Consider the following 7,300-nt stretch of genomic DNA (forward strand, 5'->3'; position numbering starts at 1 on the left):
CAGCCCTGGCCCTCTTGCAGCCATGTCTCTGTAATTCTCACACCATCATACTTGCCAATTTCTAACTGTGCCTTAAGCTCGTCCACTTTATTTCTTATACTTCGCGCATTCATATACAACACTTTGACCTCCGTATTCACGTCCCCACCGTTCGCAATTGACCCTGACTATACTCTTTTATCCCTACTCGAACTTTCCTTCCCATTAATTCGAGAATCTTTTGTAATTTTTCGTGTACCCTCTTCTCCTTCAACTCCATCTTTATACTCCCAATTTGTCAATCCCTCCCCCCCACTATTTAGTTTAAACCCACACGTGTAGCCATAGCAAACCTGCCTGCTAGAATGTCGGGCCCCCTCCAGTTATGGTGTAACCCGTCCCTTTTGTACAGGTCACCCCTACCCTAGAAAAGATCCCAGTGATCTATAAATCTAAATCCTTGCTCCCTGCACCAGCCCCTCAGCCACACATTCAGATCCCATATCTCCCTGTTCCTGGCCTCACTAGCACAAGGTACTGGAAGCAATCCAGAGATAACCACCCTAGAAGTCCTGCTTTTCAGTCTTCTTCCTAACTCTCTGAATTCACGTTGGAGAACCTCCTTCCTCTTCTTCCCGGATGTCGTTTGTGCCCACGTGCACAATTACTGCCGGCTGTTCACCTTCTCTCTGGAGGATGTTCTGAATGCGGCTCGTGACATCCTGAACCCTGGCACCAGGGAGGCTACAGACCATCCTCGTGTCTCGTCTGCCGCCACAGAATCTCCTGTCTGCTCCTCGGACAATGGAGTCACCCACCACTATGGCTCTGCCCAACGTTGGTCTCGCCGGTCGAGTCCCATCTCTAGGATTGGAGCCACCGACGTGTCCGTCGCTCGGACTGGAAGCATTGTCTCCCCCGACAGTTCCCAAGAGGGCGTACCTGTTTTCATTAGGCACAGCCACCTGGGTCTCCTGCACTCCACGGTTACCACCCTTTCTCTCAGTCACACACCTTCGTTCTTCCAGTATCCTCGGCGTGACAACCTCACAGTAGGTCCTGTCCAGGAAACTCTCGTTTTCCCGGATGGCCCTGAGGTCATCCAGCTGCTTCTCCAATGCCCCAACACGGTCCTTCAGGAACTGAAGCTGGACGCACTTGCCACAGTTGTAGCAGCCAGAGGCTCCATCCGTGTCCCTGGGCTCCCACATTCTGCAAGCAGCTGATGTTTTGTTTAAAGTTATGACTGCATTATTTGAATCCCCAATTCTGTCATCGGGGAGAATATTGCATGACTTATTCATTTTTCATGGTGACACATCTCATTAGGGTAATATTCAACATTGTGGATTTGTGTGTTAAATTACATTTCAAGTCAGGCCATGTGAGATCTCAGTTATAAACATAAACCACCTCCAGTTTAAATTCAATTTGGAATATTTTGGAGGACCAGGAAACCAAGAAACGAGAAACCAAGAAACCGAATAGTAAAACTTGATTATTTTTCAGTGCTGGCAAAACTATTTTTATGACTGCTGATTGAATTTGATTAAATTCCAAAGAAATGAAATGTCATGGTATGAATGTTTTCATTCCTTACAATCCTGCAGTGTAGACATTCTTGCTTTTGTATCTTAGAAACATAGAAATTAGGTGCAGGAGTAGGCCATTCGGCCCTTCGAGCATGCACCGCCATTCAATATGATCATGGCTGATCATCCAACTCAGTATCCCGTACCTGCCTTCTCTCCATACCCTCTGATCCCCTTAGCCACAAGGGCCACATCTAACTCCCTCTTAAATATAGCCAATGAACTGGCCTCGACTACCCTCTGTGGCAGAGAGTTCCAGAGATTCACCACTCTCTGTGTGAAAAAAGTTCTTCTCATCTCGGTTTTAAAGGATTTCCCCCTTATCCTTAAGCTGTGACCCCTTGTCCTGGACTTCCCCAACATCGGGAGCAATCTTCCTGCATCTAGCCTGTCCAACCCCTTAAGAATTTTGTAAGTGTCTATAAGATCCCCTCTCAATCTCCTAAATTCTAGAGAGTATAAACCAAGTCTATCCAGTCTTTCTTCATAAGACAGTCCTGACATCCCAGGAATCAGTCTGGTGAACCTTCTCTGCACTCCCTCTATGGCAATAATGTCCTTCCTCAGATTTGGAGACCAAAACTGTACGCAATACTCCAGGTGTGGTCTCACCAAGACCCTGTACAACTGCAGTAGAACCTCCCTGCTCCTATACTCAAATCCTTTTGCTATGAAAGCTAACATACCATTCGCTTTCTTCACTGCCTGCTGCACCTGCATGCCCACTTTCAATGACTGGTGTACCATGACACCCAGGTCTCGCTGCATCTCCCCTTTTCCTAGTCGGCCACCATTTAGATAATAGTCTGCTTTCCTGTTTTTGCCACCAAAATGGATAACCTCACATTTATCCACATTATACTGCATCTGCCAAACATTTGCCCACTCACCCAGCCTATCCAAGTCACCTTGCAGTCTCCTAGCATCCTCCTCACAGCTAACACTGCCCCCCAGCTTAGTGTCATCCGCAAACTTGGAGATATTGCCTTCAATTCCCTCATCCAGATCATTAATATATATTGTAAATAGCTGGGGTCCCAGCACTGAGCCTTGCGGTACCCCACTAGTCACTGCCTGCCATTGTGAAAAGGACCCGTTTACTCCTACTCTTTGCTTCCTGTTTGCCAGCCAGTTCTCTATCCACATCAATACTGAACCCCCAATGCCGTGTGCTTTAAGTTTGTAAACTAATCTCTTATGTGGGACCTTGTCGAAAGCCTTCTGGAAGTCCAGATACACCACATCCACTGGTTCTCCCCTATCCACGCTACTAGTTACATCCTCGAAAAACTCTATAAGATTCGTCAGACATGATTTACCTTTCGTAAATCCATGCTGACTTTGTCCAATGATTTCACCACTTTCCAAATGTCCTCAGGCAGATGCTCTCCTAACCTAGGGCAGATGCAAACATTCATTACAGATACAAAGCATTCATTCCATTTTATACTTTCCCATATCCATATTTCTCCTCCCCTGGATTCTGTGAAGTGGTTGCTGGCAGTATCCAGGCGTGGGCTCTCATAGAAAACAGACTCAAAGTGCTGAAGTAACTCAGTGGGTCAGGCAGCATCTCTGGAGAAGATGAATAGGTGATGTTTTGGGTCAGGATACTTCTTCAGACTAATTGTATTACCACAAATACATCTGCTTTGAATCTTTCAAACTTATTCACCATTACTTTATTTTATTAAGGTGGCATTTGTAAACTGTAAGGAAACCTATTTTGACGCAAAGATTAACTGAATCCTAGAACTACCTTCTCCATATTGCTAATCATGGGTAGGGCTTTTGTTTCTAGGAGTATTGATAGAGACAAATCAAAGGCAGAATATGAATTTGAGATGGAGATTAGCTGTGAGGTAATTAATTGGAGAAACGGGATAAAAAGACAAAATAGCTCTCTCCTGTTCTTTTGTTCAATGCTAGGCTCTGATGACAAAGTAGCAAAAGCAATCTGGATATGCTCAGATGACTATTGCAGTACTTGGCTTTCTCTTCAAAGAATTTGAAAGAAAGAAGTTTGTTCTGCTGTCTAGACATTGGCATTTCACTTTGTTGAAATTGTGAATGAGTGTGACAGTATGTTAATAAAGCCAAGAAAAAGCTGATTTTCATGCTTCTTTACCAAATACTCACAAGCTTCTCTCATTCGCATACTGATGTCCTGTCCAGCTGACAATTATTTCATATAGATTTGTGGTTCAGGTGCCTCTTTTTCTGTGACACTGCCTATACATGCTTTCGTCATTGGGAGGTGTGTGTATGTGTGTGCATATGTGTGAGAGAAAAGATATGCTAGACCCGGAAGTTTAAATAATATATAGGCTAAAGGAGCCTGTTGTTATTTGTGCATATAGTGTTACTTTCATAACTTGTTTCAAAATTCTGTTCTGTTCAATTGCATTTCAGAATTGCATTTCAGAAAGGGGAGATTTGCTTGTGCCACTTGGAAAGATTTAAACTAGTTTGGCAGATTGGGAAACCTAATTGATAGGAACATGGACCCCTTCTTCGTGGTCCCGACCGAAACATCACGTATCCATGTTCTCCAGAAATGATGCTTGACTCGCTGAGTTACTCCAGCACTTTGTGCCTTTTAATGTAAACTGGTATCTGCAGTTCCTCGTTTCTACATTTTACTGATCCATTGCGAAATCTCCTCAAGGTATGCCTACTCTGAAGAGGTTCTCCTCCTTTCTCCAATGCGAGTTCCATGAGACCCTCGCTCACTGCTACTCCACTGTGATTCCTGCTGTTCTCCTGCTCTATGTTTTGTTTTCTCCTGAAGGAGGGTCTGTTACAAGGGAATCTGACAAGCAGAACAGAAAATGGCTCACTCGTCTGTTTATTTACAAATCAGTTTTATTGGCAAGAGAGAACAAAACAATATTTGTCTTGGTATGCGCGAGGTCCGGTTTACACCAGCACATCTCTCTCTCTCTACCTCCATCTGCGACGCCGATCGCGACTCAGCCCATCGGTGAACCACTTGTACAAAAATTAACTTATGGCTTCCTGGCGTCTGCCTTTATACAGGTAAGAAATCAGCCGTTGAAATTACCGCCGGGAAATCCTGGCCAATAGCACTGCTCCAAAATTCAAGCTACTGCTTCTGAGCGAAGCCCGCCCCCCCTTTGGGAACAAAGAGCTATCAGCCGCAGACTGGCGTATAAAAGCAATACACAGCAATACAGACTTGACATGCAAATCAATACACACGGCGCTACAAACTTGGCGCGCAAAGCAATACACACAGCGCTGCCGGTTTGGCAAGCAAAAGTTTAAACAGTGCTGTTGGCTTAGCGTGTGGGAATGTAATCAAAGAGCTGTCGGCTGCAGTGCTATGGGTTCTAAATATAGCGCTACCGGCCACAGCGTTAAGGGGTTTAAATATGGGCAAAATTCTCATATAACAGGGTCCCAGCCTGAAATGTCACCTATCCATGTTCTCCAGGGATGCTGCTTGACCCGCTGAGTTACTCCAGTACTTTTCTGCATGTCTTTTTTATGAGTTAATGTTAGTATGTTTGGTGCAGAGGCTGGTCAAAGGCAAGTCAGGGTGCAAGGAAAGCCTATGAGACTAAACTTCATTTATTTTAGTTCAAGAAGTCTGACAGGTAAGGCAGATCATCTCAGGATGTAAGCCCAGAATCTGTTGAAAATATCCAGCTATGAAAAAAACTATTGTGTTTCTCATCAATGGATGAGCAAATCGACGAAATAGAAGAGAAATATTCAGATGACAAGGAGCATGGGGCCAGGAAATCTCGATTACCACTCTAGAGGCGATGAAAATTAGATTTAAAATTAAATTTTAATTAAATTTTAATTAAAATTGAAATTAAGATTAAAATTAAAAATATCTGGATATACTGGACATCTGAACTAACACCAAAATAGACTGAAAATAGCAGATCAGGCAATACTTGTGGAAAGAGAATTCATACTCTGACGAAAGGAGATAGAAACATAGAAAATAGGTGCAGTAGTAGGCCATTCGGCCCTTCGAGCCTGCACCGCCATTCAATATGATCATGGCTGATCATCCAACTCAGTATCCTGTACCTGCCTTCTCTCCATACCCCCTGATCCCTTTAGCCACAAGGGCCACATCTAACTCCCTCTTAAATATAGCCAATGAACTGGCCTCAACTACCTTCTGTGGCAGAGAATTCCACAGATTCACCACTCTCTGTGTGAAAAATGATTTTCTCATCTCGGTCCTAAATGACTTCCCTCTTATCCTTAAACTGTGACCCCTAGTTCTGGACTTCCCCAACATCGGGAATAATCTTCCTGCATCTAGCCTGTCCAACCCCTTAAGAAATTTGTAAGATACAAGAGATTCCTCTACCACATTTTGATTCTTGGACTTTGTCTTTGGTAGTGTTACACTTAATCAGAACTGTTATGCTGCAATGCTGAGAACTCCATTTACACTCTGTATCTTTTCCTTTCACTCTACCTAATGCACTTGAGTTTGGCTTGATTGTATGCTGTGATCTGATTTGATTGGATAACATGCAAACAAATCTTTTCACTGTACCTCAGTACAGAAACTTATAGCAAAATCTAAATTGCGGATGCTGTAACGTGGAGTTAAAACCAAACTGCTGAAGGACTCAGCAAGTCAGGCAGCATCTGTGGACACAGAGAAATGCCTGGCACTTCAGGTAGGTTCTGATGCAGAGTTTGGACCTAAAACATCCTTCTGCCTTCACAGATGATGCTGATCTGCTGAGTTCTTCCAGCAGTTTGTTTTATTCTCCTGATGAAAGAACTCGAACATGAAACGATAGCTCTGTTTACTTTCTGCTTGTGCTGCCTGATCTGTTGAGTATTTCCAGCCTAATCTGTTTTTATTTTACTTTGGACGCAATGCTGGCTTCTCTACACAGACTTGGCAGTAATCCATCACACAACACTTACTGGTGCAGGTAACCTCTGCGACAGAGGCATAGACAAAAGTCTTATAATGTGTTTTGGTCTCTTTGCATTCTTACCCTGATTCAGATTAGAGGTCTAGTCTCTGCCATGGTGTAGCATCTTGAAGCATTAAAAAGGATTAGTAAAATGCCTCCGGTTTAATTGCCTTGATTTGAGAGGTGCTATGCATGATGAGATATCTGTTTTCATTGAGCAGTGTACTACCATTTGGTAGCACGTTGATGCTGTCAGTAGATCCACAGATCCTATCCATGAGCAAGATTACAGGCCTTTACAAGGGATGCTGTGCATATGCAGCAGCTGTTCTGCATGAACTGAGAAATTCTACACAAGAGCAGATTGTGCTCCTGCATAAACAGAGAGATTCCACATGTAAACAGAAACCCCATCTAAAGGAACAGAGATATGGTACATGGGAACTCCATTTCTTAGGAAGACCAGAAATATATTCTCCAGTGTGCACACTTTTCATTGTGAGCAGAATCCTGTTGAAATTGTACAGACAACTGACTCCAGATAAAAGTGTGAAGGTGGCAGCGATTATACAGCTGTAGAAGGTCGAACGTAAACAGGAACCATACATATGTGGAAGATAGCAGGGACTATATACCTGAAGAAGGTAGCAGGGACTGTACATCTGTAGAAGGTATCAGGGGATACCAGGGGACTATACACCCTGGAATATTTTAATTTACTGAAGTATGTCTCCATGATTGTATGTTTTGATTTGGCATTATTGAGACAATAACATTGAAAAACATTCATTTAGTGCTAGTATC

This window comes from Amblyraja radiata, chromosome 23 (genome assembly GCF_010909765.2).
Source record: "Amblyraja radiata isolate CabotCenter1 chromosome 23, sAmbRad1.1.pri, whole genome shotgun sequence".
In the NCBI taxonomy this organism is placed as follows: Eukaryota; Metazoa; Chordata; class Chondrichthyes; order Rajiformes; family Rajidae; genus Amblyraja; species Amblyraja radiata.